The sequence below is a fragment of the Notamacropus eugenii genome, chromosome 5 (assembly GCF_028372415.1).
Source record: "Notamacropus eugenii isolate mMacEug1 chromosome 5, mMacEug1.pri_v2, whole genome shotgun sequence".
NCBI classification, from domain to species: domain Eukaryota; kingdom Metazoa; phylum Chordata; class Mammalia; order Diprotodontia; family Macropodidae; genus Notamacropus; species Notamacropus eugenii.
The window spans coordinates 202,806,176-202,829,389 of record NC_092876.1 but is presented as its reverse complement, the minus strand read 5'-3'; the positions used below and the strand labels follow the sequence as shown (position 1 = coordinate 202,829,389).

General features: G+C 37.5%; 2 protein-coding genes across 20 annotated transcripts in view; one reads left to right on the top strand and one right to left on the bottom strand.

Annotated features, from left to right (window-relative positions):
* Positions 1-23,214, top strand: part of STARD13 (StAR related lipid transfer domain containing 13) — a 750,665-nt gene that overhangs the window by 179,609 nt on the left and 547,842 nt on the right. The gene's annotated exons all lie outside the window — the stretch shown is intronic.
* Positions 1-23,214, bottom strand: part of LOC140508468 (uncharacterized) — a 60,174-nt gene that overhangs the window by 11,546 nt on the left and 25,414 nt on the right. For 8 of the 12 annotated variants that reach the window (XM_072616438.1, XM_072616441.1, XM_072616442.1 and 5 more), the window contains one exon: positions 5,662-23,214. This exon is cut by the window's right edge and continues 22,085 nt beyond it. The exons of the other annotated variants lie outside the window; for them this stretch is intronic. The gene's annotated coding sequence lies outside the window, so the exon portion shown is untranslated. Of the gene's footprint in view, positions 1-5,661 lie in introns of those variants that run through there. 12 annotated transcript variants of the gene reach the window in all.

Below are 23,214 nucleotides of genomic sequence, written 5' to 3'. Positions count from 1 at the left end.
GTCAGGGATGGGGAATCTGTAGCCTCAAGGCCACATGTCCTCAAGCATGGTCCTTTGACTGAGTCTAAACTTCACAGAACAGATTCAGTCAAAGGGCCATGCTTGAGGGGATTTTTTTGGTTCTCCACCCCAGCTAGTCAGTAGTGGTAGCAGATATACATGCTGCAACTCTCATAACACTATCAACAACAAGCTGCTAATTCTTTTTGTGATGATTTCCAGAGAGTACCAACATGGTACACTGGAAGGTGCCTTAGAAAAATTATCCTAATAAAGGGGTCATGTAATAGAAGCAAACTGACTTTGCTCAGGGTAAGGTGGCAAGCGGAGTGATGAGTTCAGGGAATGTTATTTTACTTGCCAGGTTTAACCTCATTTAAAATCTTATTCCTTACACAGATAGCATATTCTTTTAAAAAAAATTGAAAGAAGCAAAATAAATCAAAAGACTGATAATAACCTCATAAAATCTTAAAGTAGGAAGTTACCTTCCAATATCACACACCATGTAGAAATCCACTTCAAAACTTCCCTGATAAGCAGCTGTTCAGTAATGTCTACATGAACATTTCCAATGATGAGGATCTCACTACCTCACAAAGTCAACCCATTACATTTTTGGAGAATTCTTTTGAAGAAAAAAAAAACCTTCACTTATAAGTGAGCCAAAATCTCCCTCTTTGTAATATTAACTAGTTAAGTGACCTTGGTTAAATCCATTAAATTTCTCTACACTTCCATTCCATCACTTGTAAAAGGGGGAGGGTTGGACAAGAACTTCTCTATGGTCCCTTGATTGACTGATTATACTATTTCTCTATGACTAATGTCTAACCCGTGGTCTTAGTTTTGCCGCCTGGAATCTCATGGAAAATAATTTATTAAGTGCTTACCAAGTATTATGCTCAAACACAAGGGATTAAAAACGGAAAAATGAGACAGTGCCTGCTCTCAGGGAATTCACATGTTGATTAAAGAAGACAACATATATAGGATGATTTGACTTTTGGACAAATTTAAAGTTGATGTGGTCCTTAGAGTATAAAGGCCATAGCAGATAATAAGGCCCAGTGGACCTTTGGGAGAAATGGCAGGGCAGATGGTCTTTTACCTGACAGTGCTTTTAAATTTGGGAAGACACCCAGTGTTCCCAAATCTTTTCTTCTCTAGACTAAAAAATCCCTATTTCCTTTAACTATGGCACATACAACATGGCTTGAAGATCCCCTGTGACCATCCTAGTCATCCTCCTTTGGGTATACTTTAAGTTGTATACTATAATTTTTCTGTGTACCTTTTAAACTATTACATAACTCTAGTTCATTATCTCTAATTTCAAGATATTTATTTCTAGTCGATCTGACTTAGTTTCAGTATACTCCTCTAGCCCACTGAGATCTTTTTAGATCTTGACTCTATTATCTAATGTATTAACTCCCAGTTTTGTGTCAAATGCAGATCTGATCATTGTGCTATTTGAGTATTTTAACCAAGTCACTGATAAAAATTCTGAACAAAGCAGAGCCAAGGACTCAGCCCTATAGCTTTCCACCAGTAACTCCCTCTCCTCTTTCTGGGATATTAAGCTATTCATTATTCAGTACACTTTAACTGTAGTCCTTCAACTGGCTACCTATATACCTAATTACTTTATTATCCTGCCCACATTACTCTCTTTTGTCCAGGCTAAAATTCAGATACAGAGTGTCTAAAGCATTTTCCTTATTGACCAGTCTAATAGTTTTATAAAAAAGAAAGTTAATGTGTCATAACTTCTTTTTTTTAATTAATTAATTTATTTTTAGTTTTCAACATTCATTTCCACAAGATTTTGAGTTCTAAATTTTTTCCCCATCTCTCCCCTTCCCCCCCCAAAACACCGTACATTCGGATTACCCCTTCCTCCAACCTGTCTTCCCTTCTGTTACACCTCTCCCATCCCTTATCCCCATATTCTCTCTTTTCTTATAGGGCAAGATAGATTTCTATTGTCATAACTTCTTAGTGATTTTAAGCTAAGTCCTAATAATCACTATTTCCCTTTCTAAATGGAATTAAGGTAACTAATAATCCATTTTATAATTTTCCTGGGAGTCAGAGTTCACTGGACTGTACTTTTCACAATATATCTTTCTGGAAAATTGAGACACTTGTCCTTTTCCAGTCTTCCAGTGCTTTCTCCTGGAGGGCTTTTTTGTTTTCAAATTAATTTATTTAACTTTTAACATTCATTTTCACAAAATTTTGGGTTCCAAATTTTCTCCCCATTTGTCCCCTCCCCCCACCCCAAAACACCGAGTATTCTAATTGCCCCTATCACCAATCTGCTCTCTCTTCTATCATCCCTCCCTTCCCTTGTCCCCATCTTCTCTTTTGTCCTGTAGGGCCAGATAACTTTCCATACCCCTTTACCTGTATTTCTTATTTCCTAGTAGCAAGAACAGTACTCGACAGTTGTTCCTATAACTTTGAGTTCCAACTTCTCTTCATCCCTCCCTCCCCACCCATTCCCAAAGGCAAGCAATTCAACATAGGCCATATCTGTGTAGTTTTGCAAATGACTTCCATAATAGTCGTGTTGTATAAGACCAACTATATTTCCCTCCATCCTATCCTGCCCCCCATTGCTTCTATTCTCTCTTTTGATCCTGTCCCTCCCCATGAGTGTCGACCTCAAATTGCTCCCTCCTCCCATTGCCCTCCCTTCTGTCATCCCCCCCACCCTGCTTATCCCCTTCTCCCCCACTTTCCTGTATTGTAAGATAGATTTTCATACCAAAATGAGTGTGCATTTTATTCCTTCCTTTAGTGGAATGTGATGAGAGTAAACTTCATGTTTTTCTCTCACCTCCCTTCTTTTTCCCTCCACTAGAAAGTCTTTTGCTTGCCTCTTTTATGAGAGATAATTTGCCCCATTCCATTTCTCCCTTTCTCCTCCCAATATATTTCTCTCTCACCACTTAATTTAATTTTTTTAAGATATGATCCCATCCTATTCAATTCACTCTGTGCTCTCTGTCTGTGTGTGTGTGTGTGTTTGTGTTTGTATGTGTAATCCCACCAACTACACAGATACTGAAAAGTTTCAAGAGTTACAAATATTTTCTTTCCATGTAGGAATGTAAACAGTTCAGCTTTAGTAAGTCCCTTATGACTTCTCTTTGCTGTTTACCTTTTCATGCTTCTCTTCATTCTTGTGTTTGAAAGTCAAATTTTCTTTTCAGCTCTGGTCTTTTCATCAAGAATGCTTGAAAGTCCCCAATTTCATTGAAAGACCATTTTTTCCCCTGAAGTATTATACTCAGTTTTGCTGGGTAGGTGATTCTTGGTTTTAGTCCTAGTTCCTTTGACTTCTGGAATATCACATTCCACGCCCTTCGATCCCTTAATGTAGAAGCTGCTAGATCTTGTGTTATCCTGATTGTATTTCCATAATACTTGAATTGTTTCTTTCTAGCTGCTTGCAATATTTTCTCCTTGACCAGGGAACTCTGGAATTTAGCCACAATGTTCCTAGGGGTTTCTTTTTTTGGATCTCTTTCAGGAGGGGATTGGTGGATTCCTTGAACACTTATTTTGCCCCCTGGTTCTAGAATCTCAGGGCAGTTTTCCTTGATAATTTCATGAAAGATGATGTCTAGGCTCTTTTTTTGATCATGGCTTTCAGGCAGTCCCATAATTTTTAAATTGTCTCTCCTGGATGTATTTTCCAGGTCAGTTGTTTTTCCAATGAAATATTTCACATTATCTTCCATTTTTTCATTCTTTTGGTTTTGTTTTGTGATTTCTTGGTTTCTCATAAAGTCATTAGCCTCCATCTGTGCCATTCTAATTTTGAAAGAACTATTTTCTTCAGTAAGCTTTTGAACTTCCTTTTCCATTTGGCTAATTCTGCTTTTGAAAGTGTTCTTCTCCTCATTGGCTTTTTGAACCTCTTTTGCCAATTGAGTTAGCCTATTTTTCAAGGTGTTATTTTTCTTCAGCATGTTTTTGGGTCTCCTTTAGCAAGGTGTTGACCTGCTTTTCATGCTTTTCTTGCATCTCTCTCATTTCTCTTCCCAGCTTTTCCTCCACCTCTCTAACTTGATTTTCAAAATCCTTTTTGAGCTCTTCCATGGCCTGAGCCCACTGAATATTTATTTTGCCTGTTTGGGATACAGAAGCCTTGATTTCTATGTCTTTCCCTGATGGTAAGCCTTGTTCTTCCTCATCAGAAAGGAAGGGAGGAGATATATGTTCACCAAGAAAGTAGCCTTCTATGGTCTTATTTTTTTTCCCTTATCTGGGCATTTTCCCAGTAGGTTACTTGACTTCTGAGTGTCCTGTCCATACCCACCTTGCCTCCAGATCCACCCAGCCAGCGCTTGGGGGCTGATATTCAAATGCTGCTTCCCAGCCTTAGGGCTTCAGCAGGGGCGGGGCTGCTATTCAGTGTGAGATTAAGTTCAGCTGCTCAGGTGGGGGCAGGGCTGCCACATGGGACTCAGTTCCCTCAGGGGGTTTATGCAAAGACCTTCAATAATGGATCTGAGCTCCTGCCTGCTTGGGGAGCCCCTGTCTGCTGCCGCCCCCACTGCTGCCTCCCGAGGGGGCCTGAGTTATAGGGACACCCCACTCCCCTCTCGACCAGCCAAAGAGACCCTCTCACTGACCCTTGTCACCTGTGGGTAGAGGGACCCGCGCGGCCACTGGAGATTCTCTCCCTGAAGCCTGCTTGGATCTGCTCCTCTTGGTGCCGCGTGGCCAAGGCAGGGCTGGGCTCTGCTCCGGGTCCGGTGCACGATGGACCTTTGGCGTCAGGTTTTCAGGTCTCTCTGGAACAGAAATCTCCTCTGCTCCATTGTTCTGTGGCTTCTGCTGCTCCAGAATTTGTTGGGAGTTCTTCTTTACAGATATTTTATGGGCTGTGGGTTCAGAGCTAGCATATGTGTGTCTTTCTACTCCGCCATCTTGGCTCCTCCCCCTGGAGTGCTTTCTCCAGGATTCTTCAAAGTTTATTGAGAGCCACTCCACAACCACATTTACAAGTTCTTTTAGGTATCTTGCAATGCAATTTTTCTAGTCTTGAATATCTTTGGAAATAATCTGTTCATTTCCTGAGAAGCAAAGCAAGCGCTATACAGTGTTGTGGTATGTTATTATTAATCATCCACATATACCCCAAGAAAACTCTAAATTATTTTTTTCATTTTCAGATTGCTTAGTGTTTGATCTTTTAAAAACAAACAGTCTGTTTTTGAGAAAATTCCAATATGTCAGAATGCATTATTATTGCTCCCATTTAAAAGAATGGTATGTTAAGGCATTTTCACATTGGAAAAGTGCCAAGATTATTCCTTATCACCCTCTTGACGAGGATTAGCTATTTCAGCAATGTATAATTCATACCTCTGAATCAAATGAAAACAACAATATTATGGCTATTTGGGGGCATTGGCCAGTTGAAGTTTGTGGAGCATACATAAACACTTTAACATAAACATAACTTAGCCAGGTACACTCATTCTATGAGTACGAAAGAAGGAAACATATATGTGCATGTGCGTATGTGTGTGTGTGGGTATATTTTATATATATATATACATACATATATGTATATGTATATATGTATATATATATATGTATGTGTATATATATATGTATATATATATACATATACAGACAATGGCATATAGGAACAATTTAGAAGTCCCTCATATGCAAATTTGATCATCATGCTGAGTCTTTTATCCAAGACATTGATAAAAATACTGAACAAAACAGAACAAAGGCTTTACTCCTATAGCTTTCCATCAATGACTTCCTCTACTCCTTCCAGGATAATGTTACACTATTCATTATTCAATACTCTTTACATACCTTCTGTTGGCTACTCAAATACTTTAACTATTTTAATATCCACTGATGTGATGTGCTAGTTGCTAAGGGTACTAGTAAAGGCAAAATTTGTAGAGAAGTCATCTATGAATGTCTCCACTGACTTTAATCTCTACATTTTGCCTGGCATGCACTCAGAAATCAGTAGATGTGTGGCATGAAAAAAAAAGGATATCTAATACTATAGTTATCTCCAGTAACTAATAACAGTAGTGACTGTTAAGAAGGCCCCTAAAGCATTAGGGACCACCACAAGAGGAATCATCAAACTTAAAAATGCAAAAAGAGATAGCATAATGCTTAAGCTAAAAAACTAGGAGAAAGACAATGTGTGTAGGAAAGACATGGATAAATCCTGCTAGGTTGTCTGGGATAAAAGCCTTAAACAAGCTCAGGGTAAACAAACTGTCAGTTAAAAAGCAACTGTGCAATAAATTTGGCAAATGCTAATACAGGAAAGGGCCCACAAGCTAAGTAAAAATATACGAATGCCATTATATCAGGAATTCTTAATATTTTTTGAGTCATGGAATTCTTTGGCAGTCTAGTAAAGTCTATGGATCCCTTCTCAGAATTTTTTTTTAAATGCACAGGATTTCAAACTAAACTAATTAATGATGAAATACAGTTTTCAACATAATAAAAAAAAGTTAATGAACCCCAGTTGAAAGCCCTGCTCTATATACATGCTAGAAACCTAAATAATGCAGCAGGTTGGCATCCAAGTGAAGATCCTATTAGAGCTGGTATCTGTCTTGTCATCTATCTCAGAGACTCAGTGGGAGCAGGATCACCAATGCAATCCCTAGACTTTCAAGCTATAAACTTAAAAAGGACAGAAACAAGCAAAGAAAAAGGGGCATAGTTTTGCCCATGAAAGAAAGATAAAAACTAAAAAGTGAAAAGCCTCTGTGGATGGATACTCTGCACTTCTAAATTCCTTATACAGTTAAAATTAGTCCTAGAATATGGCCAGCTGCAGGAGTCAAGTGACCAACAAGCATGTATTAAGTGTCTGTTATGTGCCAGATAGCATAATTCCTGGGGATATCAGGAAAGGTGAAACATGGTCCCTGCTCTTGAGGAGCTGATGATCTAACGGGGGAGAAAACATGAAAACAACTATGTATAAACAAGATATATATATACAGGATATGTTGAAGATAATGAGCAGAGAGAAGGCAGTAAGATTGAGGAGGGCTGGAAAAGGCGGAATTGAAAAAGGTGGGATTTTAGTGGGGACCCAAAGGAAGCCAGGGAATCTAAAAGGCAGAGATGAAAAAAGTGATAATTCCAGGAATGGGGAGACAAGCAGTGAAAATGCATAGAATTGCAAAACGCAGTGTCTTGTGTGAGGAATAGCAAGGAGTCTGGTGTCATTACTCTGTAGAGTGCATGGAGAGGAGTAAATTGTGAGACGATTGTAAAGATAGGAAGAAGCCAGGTTATGAAGGGTTTTAAAAGGCAAACAGAAGATTTTACATGGGATCCCTAATGTAATAGGGAGCCACTGGAGTTTATTGAACAGGAGAGTGACAAGGTCAGACTTGTATTTTAGAAAGAACAGTTTGACAGCTGAATGGAGGATGGATTGGTGTGAGGAGAGACTTGAGGCAGGGAGACAAATCAGCAAGCTATGGCCACAGTCCAAGCAAGGCTCATACCAGGGCGATAGCAATGTTCAAACAGAGAAGCGGGTATATATAAAACATGTTACAAAGATAAATCACTTCAGGTCCAGGTTTTAGGAACCAGGCAAGATGAGTAGTGACTTTGGGAAGCAATAGATGGGGAAAAAAAGGTGAATCTGCCCGCTAGTAATAAAAAGAAAAAAGCATGAGATAGTAACATGCTGAAAACCTTTGACTGTCACTAAGAGAGTGGGGCTGGATGCTCAGTAGCAATAATTTCTCCGCATTTATATCCCTTGTCTCCTTTCAAAAACCCTTTGAGCTACATTTTGCCCTTTTATGACCTTTTCCCTCCAGGCCTATCCTTTATGATAATTTTAACTAATGTATCCTCCATTAAAGTCTCCCTTTGATACCTCATCATGATACGAAGGTGACACTGGTTTCTCAAAGGTGATGCCAGTGAAATGTCAGCCATAAGATCTAACAAAGCTACACAGGCTTCAAGTACAGGCACATGGATAAAACCGAATGTCTGTCTTCTAAGGAACAGTCTAGCTAAATTCAGAGAGACTCATCAACCAAAGACTGGATGCCATGTGATAATTTTTTTTTCAGTCACTACGCACAAAAATCATCTTCTGAGGTTTAAGAGAATTTTAATCTGGATTGATGGAATATCTGCACTAATGGAATCATAGATCCTTGAAGAAAGTACCTACATAAAAATGGATGTGCTTGTGAAGGAGCATAGGCCTTTACACAGGTTTGAAACATGTAACTTTGACATTTTAATAACTAAGGTTGTACCGATGGAAACAATCTGCAGATGGCATTTAAAAGCAAATTGAATTCCTTCTTGCAACTGATATGGACTTCAATTTTGCTATCCAAGAGAAACAGTTCATCTTCTCTTTCACCAGAGTCATGTTTCATCTGTCACAAGATCTGAAATGACTGTATTATGTAAAATTGTGTAATGTAGTTGTCATAAGCTTTAATAAATTTGTTTATAGATTCTACTTAGAGCTAGGCTCTGCCATACCTACACCATAAATTATTGAAGTTTGAAAGAGCACAAGGACTTTATGGAGATTCTATATGATGAAAAAAATGATAGTACCAACCAGGATAATTAGACTGGGCTACAAATGTTAAATGACATTGGGAAAGCTATAAAATTAGGCCAGATAGTAGAAACAGGAGGCTTAAATTGCTCAGATATAGATCAATGTTATACTGAATCAGAATTAGAATTAAGAGTGCTGAAAAGGACAAATGACTATTTCCTAAAAGGTGTCAGAAAAAAAAGAGATAATAAAAACCTAGTCTCAGAAAAGAAACTGAACAAGCCTAAATGAACTGCTACTAAAGGCAGGACAAAAAGCAAAAAACCTGACCCAGGTACTATAGATTTATAAATGAATTCTACTAAACAGCTAAAAAACAATTGATTCCTATATTATATAAATTATTCTAAATAACAGAAAAGGAAGAACTCTACCATTTTTTTAATGTAATAAATATGATACTGATACCAAAACCAGGATGAAACATGTAAAGACCCATAGAGACCAGTATAACAATTAAAAATTAAAGGAGGATTCTAAAATAAAATTTTAGGAAAGAAGCTGTAGCTACGCATCCAAAATATGCACTACGACCAAGATGGGTTTAGATCAGAAATGCCAGGATAGTTGAACTTCAAGAAAGCTATGAGTATAATTATTCATGCAAATAAAACAAATCACATATCAACAGATGAAGAAAAGACTTTTGACAAAATACAACACTTGTTTATTTTAACAAAATGTCCAAAATCATAAGTATGAAAAGGCCTTTTAGTGATCAAAATGGAATTGAGAAAGGTTACTGCTGAGCCAAACTCTCCTAAGAAACTTTTCAGCAAAAGGGGAAAAAAGTATGCCAAATGAAGAAATGATTAACAAGGCCAAAGGGAATACTGACAAGCTCCTCCATTCAGCCTAGGACTTCACAAGAAGACAACCAGAAACCTTGTAGGTATGCTATTTGGTGGCCTTTAGGGAAGGCCTGATACCCTGGCCCAAAGAAGGGACAGAGAGAATCACAGAAGACTAAATGGACAATCCTGATTATATAAAATGAAAAAGTTTTTACACAAATCAAACCAATGTAGCTAAGATTAGAAGAGAAACAATTAAGTGGGGAAAAATCTTTGCAGCAATTTTTTCTGAAAATGTTCTCATTTTCAAGATACAGAATTGATTCAAGTTCATACAAATAAGAACCATTCTCCAATTGATAAATGGTCATAGGATATGAACAGGCCTGCCTCAAAGGAAGACTCTCAACAGTCATATAAAAAATAATACTCCAAATAGAGAAGAGGAAGTAGAAAGGAACAAGCTTTTATTTAGAGCCTACTATGTGCCAGGAACCATGCTAAATACTTTTTACAAATAGTATCTCATTTAATTCTTTCAACAACCCTGTGAGCTAAGTTTTGTTATTATCTGTATTTTACATTTGAAGAAACTAAGGCCTACAGAGGGCAAGTGTCTTACCCAGAGTCACACAATTTATAATTAGTTGAGGCTGCATTTGAGCTCATCTTCCTGACTCCAGACTCAGCACTCTATCTACAATACCACCTAACTGCCTCTGCAATAATTATTATCTAATAGTTAGACAAATACAAAGTAAAGCCACTCAGGTTCAAATTGTGTATACCTTTTGAACCAGCAATGGTATTATTAGGCTTATATCCCAAAAGAATAAAAAAAAAAAGGACCAATATATATGAAAATATAAGCAAAGAGATAGAATTGAGAAATACCACTGCCTTTTCCCAGGTAGAAAAAGATGAAAATGAAAGTAATTTTAGTTGGTACAATTCAGAGGGAGAGTCTTTAGGTAGATGTGACAATAGATTTTGTCATCACTTGTTTTATCAGTTCTAGTGCACATTACATGAACTCTAGAGCAAAACAAGACATAACCCTAGACCAATGTAGTCACTTATATACACCATACTGATGACACAAGGGGAACACAGTGAAGATCAAATACCATGGATTCTATAGCTTCAACTACAACCAGGTCTCCCCCTATACTCACTCCACTAACTGGCAATAGACAGAGACAGAGACAGAGAGACAGAGACAGAGACAGAGAGACAGAGAGAGAGAGAGATTTGGTGATGGTTTTTATCAACCACAATTTTAATATATGCCCATTGGGAATTTTTTCTCAATATTTTGGTTTATGGCCTCTTATTAATGTTATTAATGTTACTAGAGATAGTCTGTTACATGATTATTTAGTATTTTTTTCATTCATCAATACCATTCTTCAACAATCCTTTCTCAATCTACATCAATACCAGAGCCTTCCCTCTGAGATTATTTTCAATTTACCCTGTTGTATGTTGTATGTAAATAGTTCCATGTCTATTTTCCTCCCCATTAGAATGTAAGCTCCTTGAAAGGAAAGACTGTTTTTACTTTTCTTTGTATCCCTAGTACTTACCAGAGTGCCTGGCACATAATAGGAACTTAAATGCTTCTTGACTTGACTTGACTTAAACCAATATTTGAAATATCTTCCCACGGGAAAACAGACACAGTGATGCACTACTGGTGGACCTGTGTATGATTGCAACCATTCTGGAAAGCAATTTGGAATTACACACAAAAAGTTATCAAACATTGTGTGCCCTTTGATCCAGTTATACCACTGCTAGACCTACACCCAAAAGACAACAAATAAAAAGAAAAAGATACTTTATGTGAAAAAAAAATTTATATCAACTCTTTTTTCTGGTGCCAAAGTACTGGAAACTAAGAGGACAGATATACAATGATGGAAGTCTAACTAAACAAGTTGTGGTATATGCATGTGATGGAATACATTTGTGCTATAAGAAATAAGGAAAGAGTTGGTTTCAAAAAGACATGGAAAGATTTATATGAACTGATGCAGAGGGAAATGAGTAGAAACAGAATAATTAATACCATAACACCAGTATTGTAAAAGTGAATAATTTTGAGAATGAAGAATGAAATGAGTAGAATCAAGAGAATAATGTATACAACAGTATTGTAAAAATAAGTAGCTTTGAAAGCTATATGAAATTTTGTTCAATACAATGATCATTCCGGATTCCAGAGGACCAATGGTAAAACATGCTATCCATTTCAGAAAGGGAATGGATTCAGGGTATGGAATGAGTTGTTGCCATTGCTGTTCAGTTGTGTCTGACTCTTTGTGACCCCACAGACCATAGCACACCAGGTCCTTCTACCCTACACTATCGCTCAAAGTCTGTCCAAGTTCATATTCATTGTTTTCATTAAACTATCTCTCCAATTTCATCTTCTGCCATTCCCTTCTCCTTTTACCTTTAATCTTTCCCAACATCAGGGTCTTTTCTAATGAATCCCCTCTTCTCATTATGTGGCCAAAATATTTAAGTTTCATCATTTAACCTTCCAGTGAATAGTCTGAATTAATTTATGTAAATATTGACTGATTTGATCTCTTTCATGTCTGAAGGACTCTCAAAAGTCTTCTTCACCGTCACAATTCAAAAGCATTGATTCTGTAGTGCTCAGTTTTCCTCATAGTACAATTCTCACAGTCATACATTTCTCCTGGAAAAACCATAGTTTTGACTACATGGACTTTTGTTGACAAAGTACTCTGCTTTTTAGTATGCCATCCAGATCTGCCATAGCTTTGCTTCCAAAAATGAAGTATCTTTTAATTTAATGGCTGCAGTCATAATCTGCAGTGATCTTTGAGGCCAAGAATATAAAATCCAACACTGCTTCCATTTCTTCTCCACCTATTTGCTGGGAAGTAATGGAACCAGTTGCCAAGACCTTAGTTGTTTTCTGTTAAGCTTCAAGTCAGATTTTATACTCTCCTCTTTCACCTTCATCAAGAGACTTCTTAATTCTTCATTTTCTTCCATCCAAGTGGCATATCTGAAGTTGTTGATAATTCTCCCAGCAATCTTACTTCCAGCCTTTGATTCATCCAGCCTGGTATTTTGCTTGATGTTCTCTGCATATAAGTAAAATAAATAAGGTGATAATATATATCCTTGTTTTATTCCTTTTCCAATCTTAAACCAATTAGTTGTTCCATGTTCAGTTCTAACTGTTGCTTCTTGAGCTGCATATAGGTTCTTCAGGAGACAAGTAAGATGATCTGGTACTCTCATCTCTTTGAAGACTTGCCACATGAAGTTGTAATCTACACAGTGAAAGGTTTTATTGTAGTCAATAAAGCAAAAATAGATGCTTTTCTGGAACTCCCTTGCTTTCTCCATAATCCAACAAATGTTGACAATTTGGTCTCTAGTTCCTCTGGCTTTTTGAAAACTAGTCTACTCTCCTAGTAATTCGTGGTTCACATATTGCTGAAGCCTAACTTGCAGAATCTTAAGCATAGTCTTGTTTAAATGAGTACAATTGTTTGGCAATTTGAATATTCCTTGGCATTGCCCTTCTTTAAGATTGGGTTGTAATCTGATCTTTTCCAATTCAGTGGTCACTACTAAGTTTTCCAAATCCACTGGTATATTGAATGCAGCACTTTAATAGCATCATCTTTTAGGATTTTAAGTAGCTCAGCTGGAATACTATCACCTCCACTAGCCTTTTTGGTAGCAATGCTTTGTTACGTGCACTTGACTTCATGTTCCAAGTTGTCTGGCTCTAGATCAGTAACCACACTATCGTGGCTATCAATAATGTTAAGATCTTTCTTGCATAGTTGTTTTGTGTATTCTTATCCTCCCTTCTTAATCTCTTCTGCTTCTGTTAAATCCCTACCATTTTTGTTTTTTATCATACCCATTTTTTCATGAAACATTCCCTTGATATCTCTAATTTTCTTGGAAGAGATCTCTTATCTTTCCCATTCTATTGCTTTTCTTGTATTTCTTTGCATTGCTCATTTAAAAAAACCTTCTTATCTCTCCTTGCTATTCTCTGGAATTCTACATTCATTTGGATATATTTTTTCCTTTCCCCCTTACCTTCTGTTTTCCTTCTTTCCTTAGCTATTTGTAAAACCTCATCAGACAGCCACTTTGCTTTCTTGTGCTTCTTTTCCTTTGGCATGTTTTTGTTGTTGTTGCTGCCTCCTTTACAGTACTGTGAACCTCTTTCCATAGCTTTATATAGAGTACTGCAAGCAGTAGAGTGTCTTGGGATTTGGTTCAATGACCCATCCTATTTAACATTTTTATAAATGACATGGAGGAGGGGCTTATATGTTCAAATGTGGCATACAGATTTGAGGTATCTCTTGTTTTGTTATGTTTTTAGAGGGCTTGACTCGTAAAGAACAGCTTTTCCTGAGATTTCTTCTGTGTTTGGTTTTGGGGATAGCTATAATTTTTCAATCTTTATTCTTCTTAACTTCTCTGCAGCCTTTGACATGGTTGATCACCCTCTTCTTCCTGATACCCTTTTCTCTCTAGGTTTCCTTGACACTGCTCTACCCTGCTTCTCCTTCTGCTTGTCAAACTTCTCAGTCTCCTTTGCTGAATCTTCATCCAGGTCATACCTGCTAACCATTCGTGACCCCAGGAACTTTATCCTGGGTTCTCTTTTCTTTCTCTTCCATACTATTTCACTTGATAATCTCATTAGCTCCCATGGATTCAATGATATATATCTGCTGATGATTCTAAGACCTAATTATCCAGCCCTAACTTCTCTCCAAAGCTTCAGATTCACATGTCCTACTACCTATTAGACATCTCAAATTAGATGTTCTTAAAGTCAACATGTCTCAAAGTAAACACATTTTGTTCTCCTTGAGTCTCAAACACTCCCAAAGCTAGGAAAGTTATCTGGCTCCTAAAGCTTTTTCTCCTGCTTCCATGGGAATCCAGTTCCCACCCCTAACCCCCTGGGTTCTTCTTGGAACTTTTCTCCCATTGTTGCAGAGGTATTTTATATATTTTATGTATTTTATCTACCTGACTTATCTACATTCCTGGGTTTCTATAGGATTCTTGCAGTCTGCAGGAGTAGGCTGGGTAGAGTAGTTTATAGCTGATTGCATTTATTTTCTCATATATGTGCTTTACTGGGATTTTAGTAAAAGGTCTGGGCTCCTCTAGGTAAAAGCACATCATCCCACAATATCTCATTCATAGGAGTTTATGCACTTTATTCCTATCAATTTAATTCCTCATAATTCAGAAGTATTTTAACTTGCTTTGAAGAATTAATTCAGAACTCTGCATTTTTTGCTTGGCCAAGAATTTTTTTAATCACTTATAGCTATTAAAGAAGAAGCAATTCAAACACAGACACACAATATTCTACTATGAAGAAACCCTTCCCTGAGTTGGAGCAAAGCTGAACTCTCAAACCTTTGCACAGAAAAAAAATAAAATAGTAGTACACAATTACTTGGGAGAGGGTGGTACAAAGTAGAGAGGTAAATGAAGGTATAGTTAGTGGAACAGTGATAGTTAGTATTACAATATTCTAGGAATAATACTATTTTTTAACAGGTATTTTTTATTCTTCTACTTAGAGACAACAAAATTTCCCACTATAAAAAAAATTTCTCTTTCCCTCAGGAGAGCAATGGCTAGCCTACCCAGAGTAATGCCAATCCTTCTAGAAGCACAAAACAAGAGAAACGTCGAACCTGGATGTCACATTTGAATATATAAGTCACTCTCCCAAGATATTTATAAAAATGTTAAATAGTCATTTCATCATTGCACAAAGCCCCAAGAAAATCTACTGTTGGCAGTATTCCATATAAAAAAGTTCTCGGTTTACATTTTCTCTTTTAGCCAGTTCTCCTGAATCCCATGGGTGGTTCAGTTTTTTAAAAAGGCTCTAGCTTCAACTGAACCTTGGCAAAAATTTAAAACCTAAATACATTGTATGCACTGATTCCACATTTCATATCTTTGAAGAATTATAATAGATTAATTAATATAATTTCCCCTTATGTGAGTAGCATTATACATTTAGAAGATATGTCCATTTGTGGAAGTCCACAGACTTGTGAAGGGAAATCTCAGTTTGCAGCATGAGTAAGGAGATTGGTATTTATATGGATGTTTGTTGCAGCAAGCAGGTTGTGATCACTGAAAGTGCTGTACAATATCTCAAATACAATCTATTTGAATTTCCTACTCAGTTTCAGGTCCCACTTATTTTCTATCTATAATGCTTATCTAAGACACATGAATATTGATGACATCATTTGATGGGTTGGTTTTCCAATATGACACAATCATAAAGACAATGTGGATTTTTCTAGTGCTCAAAGTTATGTAAAACTGATTTCTTTGATATTACTATGGATTTCACTGCGGTAGTTTTATGATATTTTCCATTCAAAAGAAAATGGGCAAAAAAGCAATTGAGGAGAAAAAATAATAGATCATACCTATATACTACTTTAATGCTTAAAGTACTATATGAGTGTCTTTACAAGTTCCATATACATATATATTTGATTCTCACAACAACCTCAGAGGCAGGCAGTTACAAATATCAATATCCTTGTTTTCTAGATGAGGAACCTGCAACACTGAGAGGTTAAGTGACTTGTCCTTGGTAACAGAGATGGTCTTCCTGACATTAGGTCCAATGAGCAAAGAAAATTTTGGAAGGCAAGGAGCAGCATTAAATAAAGCTGAAAAACTAAAGTTGTACTAGGCTTTGGAAGGCAAAGGAATGTGGACTTTACTTATAGGCAAAAGGGAGAGACACTGAAATGTTCTGAGTCTATTGGATCAGTTCCAGTTAAAAAAAATCAATGTCAAAAGTTGTATATGGGTAGATATGACTAGATATGAGGCTCCTGAAAAATATCTGTTTACAAATCAATATAGAATAAGTCAACATCGTCACACAGTAGCCAAAAAAGCTGAATTCAATCTTAGGCTATATTAGGAGGCGTCATTGATATACAGGACTAAGAAGGTGATAGCACTGTTGTAAAAACTCAATCCTGATTTCCACAGAGCTCTCTTAGGCCTTCTAAAGAACTCTTCTAGCCTATGAAGAATAAGCAGAATTTGCAGAAATCAACAAGAAAATCAGTATCAAAAGTATAACATAATTAAACCTGGCCATCCCACTGGGAAGGAAACACCAGATTGCCAAGATTTATTTGAAAATCATAATTGCAAGTCTTTAAAATATTCTGCACTTTGCCATTTTTACTAATTTGAACATGGCCACCCTGCTTTATTCCATTTTAAGATCTGACTATATAGTCAATTAAATAAACAAATAAACAGAAAACAACAAAAACTCCCAAATGACACGTTGGTTTTGTTTTACTAAACCTGAGTCATCTAGTCTCTTGAATCCAACTCAAAAGAAGTTGAGACAATATTTCAAGCTGATCAGATTTTGCAAGTTTCTCAGGTGGTGTTTAGGTAAGAGGACATAGCAGAAGAGGCCACTTGAGGTCTCATAGCCTCTACAACTTTCCAGGCTTCTGAGAAATCAATTATCTCAACTCGATGAATATTTTTAAAATCTTGATTATAACCGTCTGGAGTTGAAAAGATGACCTATTGTGGTATTGTTGGATTTTTTCCTATAGCTGAGAAAAATGAAGAATAAAATGAGTCCTTTCCAACTTGTACTTATGATTAATTAAAAGGGATGACAGGAAGAAGGATTATTTATGCTAAGGAATGGAGTAACTCTAGGTTGGGGTTGTTGTTTAATAATACCTCACAAAGCTGTTGGACCAGATATTATCCCTTCACTACCAAAAAGCATTACTTCATTTTTATGTCTGAGTTGCCAAAGGATTAACTAAGTAAGCAGGTAATTTGGTGGTATTGAAAAGGAAGAGCTATGGAAGGTTAATGGATGTTCTTGGTGTTGACCTGTGTGCCTCAGCAGCAGGATGTGAAATCTTTCAGTCAGGAAGAGATGCTAGAGATGTGTAAAATCCAATTTGTAAATGTCACAAGGATGAAGTTCACCGAAAGACCCTGTCCTCACAAAGACATATAATTGAAGACAGGTGACATAATGGGACGAAAGCACTATTTATTGCTTTGTAATTATAAAACAGTCAAAAGATGGAATGTTTTTAGCAATAATTCTGGGTAATAAATAAGATGATCCTGTTTAAAGAAAATATAAATGTTTGAAGTAAACAGTTGTAAAATCTGTTTTTTATCACTCTTGGGGGTGGGAGGAATCCATACTCACTCTCTTGGGCAAGAATTTAAACTGGAAACCCCTTAAGTATTTTAGGGGAAAAAATCAACAATTTAAATGCCTCCATTTCCCCTGTTCAGTTAATGTCTGTCAGAAGCCCAGACTCAAAATAGAGGGGAAGGGGGGTAAGGGAATTTTCTTCCATGGTTATGAGCCTCTGTGAAAAATCCCAGATTTTTCAAGAACAAGTTGGTAAAAAGGACAACAAATAGTGAAGGAAGTTATTATCTTAAGATATATATCTCATTATACATATTTTTAAAAAGTTGAATGCTGACAGCAGTGGGATCAAGGGAAGATAGATCCTTTCCTAAAGTCTATAATTCTTATTCTGAAAGGAATTTTTTTTTAAAAGGGCCATCATTACAAGAATATAAATATGACAGGTAGTCAATATAGAGGGGAAAATATTAGAAGATTCTAAGAACCCAACCAATTCTAATTTGAGGTATAACTCTGTGGGATGGTTTATTTTATGTTAAGGGGTCTTGGTTTCTGAATTTTTGCCATTACTTATCATCTATTCAAGAGAACAATAGTGAAAATGTTACTGATACTTTTTGGCTAAATATTTGATTTCAATAAAATGTGCAGCTAGGTAACACAATAGATAGAGAGTTGGGCCTGGAGTCAGGAAGTCCTGAATTCAAATCCAGCCTCAGATACTTACTAGCCATGTGACTTTGGATAAGTCATTTAATTCTGTCTGCCTTAGTTTCCTCAACTATAATATGAAGATAATTATAGCACTTACTGCCCAGGGCTGTGAAGTTCAAATGAGATAATATCCGTAAATCATTTAGCACAGTGCCTGGCACATAGCATGTGCCATGTAAATGATAGCTATTATTATCATCAGCAACAACGTGCAATAATAAAATATTTGGGACAAATTATCTGGTGAAGAGCCCATAGTCTTCTTAATCTAGAACAATAGTTCAATGCCTCTTGCCACATTTTATTATGTTTTAAAAGGCTCTTTTGTTAAGAACATTGTTTTTCAGGAATGTTTACTTCTCACATACTTTGATATGACTTTTCTCCTTTATCTTGTCTTGTTTGAGGTTCATGTGTTGAGGAAATACTATTTAGAACCTTCTTCACTGAGTCAAGAAGCAATCTTTTTCTCCTTTAAAATAATTTTCTAAGTACTTTTTTCAGATCATTTAATACACAACCATCTGTCTACACATGGGTCTCAATCAGGATTGAGTTTAAGGAATCTGCCCATGGTGAAAGCAAGATCCCAACCACCCTTCCCCCATGAAAGTTGGGCTAGTTTTTCACTGAGTACCTTACTGACAATACCAATTGTTTCTGGGCCTGGCTGTGGCCAATTCCCTGGTACTTTAGACCTGATATCATTACAAAACAGGATATTCATAATTAACAATGAACATAATTCACCATTAGTACAGGAGATTTACTTAGCCAGAGCAGGGGAAGGACATTCAGCAAGTATGTACAACAAGGGCATTCTTCTTCTGAGCTGTTCAGTGTGTTCTGCCAGCCAAGTATCAGAGGAGGCTAGAACTCCTCATATCTATTTGTACTCAAGTGGCTAGGAAGACATGACAAAGACATAAGGGAAACAGTCAGGACCATAAAGGAGTGAGTGAGTGAGTGGGGGAATGGAGTCAGGCCCCAGCAATGTCATCACAGTAGTGTTCAATAATACCAATAAAGGGGTTTGGGAAGAGAGGAGCAGTCAGGCTCTAGCACTGAGCAACACAATAGGTCTCAAGCTTTGGCATGGGGGAACAGAGTTAAGACCCAAGTTGTGGCAGTTACCCTGCCCCAGGGAAGTGGAGAGGTGGAGAAGTGGAGAGTGTTATCTATGGTAACAATCAGGTCCCAGGGAAGAAGCATTTGACCCTAGCAAAGAGAGCAGTGGGGGCAGATGCTGGAAGCAGGAGAATGGGCAGACTCAGAGTAGACTCTGGCACAAACATGGTAATGGTAGACTCAGTAGAGATCTTTTCTTACTGCAATCTAGAACTGATTGCCCACCTTCATACATACTACTGTCAGTGTAACATCCAATGGCCATAGAGCAACTCCTTGAAAGGGAAGGCTTGGAGGACCAAGGGATGGTGTTGTTGAGAAGTAGCTTGTTTTCTGGCAATAAGGAAGAAGTCAAAGCATCTACCCAGTCAAGTCAGGTCAAAAAGTCAACACACATTTATGATGTGATTACTATATTCCACATCTTCAAGGAAGGAAGTTTTTCCTTCTTGACTTATGAATATGACAAATTCCTATGACAAATTGACATGACAATTTATGAATATGACAAATGTTAGCTCTTCTCCATCAGCCCCCCGCCCCAAGAGAGTGCCCCTGAATGGGGTGGTTCTGGCTGGTGGGCCTGAGAACTCTAAAAGGGCAATAGTATAGGCAATTCTCCCTGACCTGAGATGAGGATCAGTAACTGTGAACTGTGAAGGAAATATCATTTTCTTGGCTGGATCCCTCATGTTCCTAGTGCTGTTCCTACTCATGGTCACCCTTTTCACTGAGACACACTGTAAACTGCATAGATGTGGCACCATCCACCACACAGTCCAGACAGTTTACATTCAAGACTCAGTACTTACAATGCAGGGGTTGAAGGTAGGGGGTTTTCATCCTCCATTATTCAGGCACTTCTTCAGATGATTTGTTCTGTTTTTGTAAATTTCTGTTTTAGTTTTCCTTTCACTCCTTTAGTGAGGCCTATGTTAGGATTCTTGAATCCCCAAGGTCAAGGTTGAGCAGCAGTAGTCCTAAAGTCATTAAAAAGACAGAACCATTCTCTAGAAGGTTCTAGAAGTCTAAGGACTCTCCTTACTTTTTAAGTATCTCATTTAAAGTGCAGGATGTATCTTGGAAGTTTTTTATAAGGTCCACCACAATCAGCTACCTGGCCTCAGGACCTTTCCCAGAGTTTCATTAGATTATGTCTTCTTCTAGGGTCCCTAAATGTCTGTATATAATATAAAAGTGTATATATGTAGAAAAATTGTGAGCCCTTAGCTTCTTTCTTTCCCACCTATTCTGCTTTCTAACATCATAAAAATCCTTTCAACATCAAGTTGTACTTCTAAATTTCTTGATTTGTGCTATGGGTAGAACTTCTTTCCTGAAATAAAATATTTAGCACTTTAAAAGACAGAAGGATCTGTAAAACAAAAAAGTCACCTTGCAAAAGCAGCCTGTGATAGCACTAGTCTGAAAGTCAGGGAGGCTAGTTTCTCACCTCAATTTGCCATACTTTAGTTTTGGGACCAGAGCAAGTCATTAATCTTTCTGGGTTTCTGTTTGTTCAACTATAAAAGAAGAAAGTTAGAGTAGATGAACTCTCAGCTTCCTTCCAGGGCTACAAGTCCATAATTTAACAGCCCTTTGTCAAGGCTGCAAAAGCCCTGGGAATCATATTTCTTCACAGCTTGGGAAGAAGGGAAGCTAATATGAGATTAGGACATCCTCCCTATTAGATGGGGGGTTTAGAGGGAAGGGGGAGAGAGGAGGGAAAGAAGAGGAGGGGAGAGGGAATAAACATTTATATAGAACCTATTATGTTCCAGGCACTGTGCTGAATGCTTTACAAATAGCTCATTTGATTTTTACAACAACCCTGCCAGGTAGGTTCTATTACTACTCCCATTTTGCAGTTGAGGAAACTGAGACAAACAGAAGTGAAGTGATTTAGTCAGGCCATACAGCTAATAAGTGTCTTGAGTATAGATTTGAACTCAGGCCTTTCTGACTCCAGGCCTAGTGTTCTAGGGGAGAAGAGGAGCTAGAAAGAGGGAGGGACAGACAGACAGAAGGAGAGAGGGAAGGCAAAGAGAAGGAAAACACATGGAATATTAGCAGTAGCTAGTAGTAGTAATTTTCTTTCACAGAACAAAAACTCTTCAGGAGATGACAAAAGGTAAAAGTTAAAGAGATAATTGGGAAGTATAAGATTGCATATATTTTTTAAATATCACAGGCAGTTACTCAGGTGGATACAGCACATTGAAAAACTATGTAGGTCTGTCCCCAAGACCCCTCACTGATTTCAGATGAGAGTGATGGATATCCAGTTCCTAATCGTGTCCTTTTATTCCATTAAAAACAGCAGCTGACTGACCTAGCATTATTTCTCATAAACACCATTGGTTGACACTATCTTGCATTTCCTTGGTGTCAATTGTTCACAGCATAAGGTGTGGGACAGTTCTGAGAGTCCAACAGAAGAAAGACACCTTCCTAATATAAGACTAGGATCTCAACCCCCAGCCCATTGTAACTTAAGGTATAATCACAAGCTTTTTTAAAACTCTGCCTCCAAGGGCAGGATTGTTACAAACTTGGGCTATTTTAAAAACTGCCTCACCAGACATAAGACTAACATAGAGACTTAGGTTACAGTTTAATGCATCTATGATCTCATCAGTGTAAGTCCTCCATATAGGACACAACACTACAATCCATTCATGCCCTCTCATCCTGTGTCTGTGTGTTCTCAGAAATCCTCCACGTAGGTCCACTTGATGACTGGGATTCTCTCCTCTACCTCTTCTGTCATTCGATGGATTCCAACAGAGTCAAAGTGGAGGTGTCCCTTACTCTCACCACATGACCAAATCACCTTTCTTTCCAGTCATACATATGTGTGTGTGTGTTCGTCCTTCATTGCCAAAGAAGACCATGCCATCAGAGAAATAATGACATGGCTTGCACTTGACTTTGTTTTGAGTAAGGGAGGGCTGGGCAGGTCACCAGCCTCACTTCTCCTCCAGAGCTATGTGAATCCAGTGACCAGATATTCATCAAGATGACTGGAGATGACCCAGGATGAGGCAATTGGGGTTAAAAGTGACTTGCCCAAGGTCACACAGCTAGTGAATGTCAAGTGTCTGAAGTGAGATTTGAACTCAGGTCCTCCTGACTCCTGCACTTGTGCTCTATCCACTGCACCACCTAGCTGCCCAGCAGTCATACATACATCCTTCTGATGAAACGTCTGAAATCATTAGGCTACAAAAATGTTTTAAAAGCCTACCCTTCAATTCTATAGGTACATAAATGGTATGAGTAAATGCAATATCCTTCACTACAGCTTAGCATAAATATTTCTTTCTAAAAGAGAATAGAAATTTAAAAGGCAGATCTTGTAGAGCTTTATCTGTCATCATGGGTATCATATGTAAGCTGCTAGAGAGAATGCACATATCATGGCATAAACATAAATTTTTTGAGTACAGGAACTCTTTTCCATTTTTGTATTAATATCCCTAGGGCCTAGGATGGTACCTGATATATGGAAGTGCTTAATAAATGAATGTTGCATTGAATTGTAATACATGAAAGGAAGGGTGATTATTGTAGCATTTTATAACTTCTTCAAACCTTGGAAAATGGGTCAATTCCCAGGTGACCAACACAAGTGATTGACATAATTTTTATGTTTGAAGAGATGGCTGAAGTGAAAGTGAAAATTCTTGTCAGCTAAGATA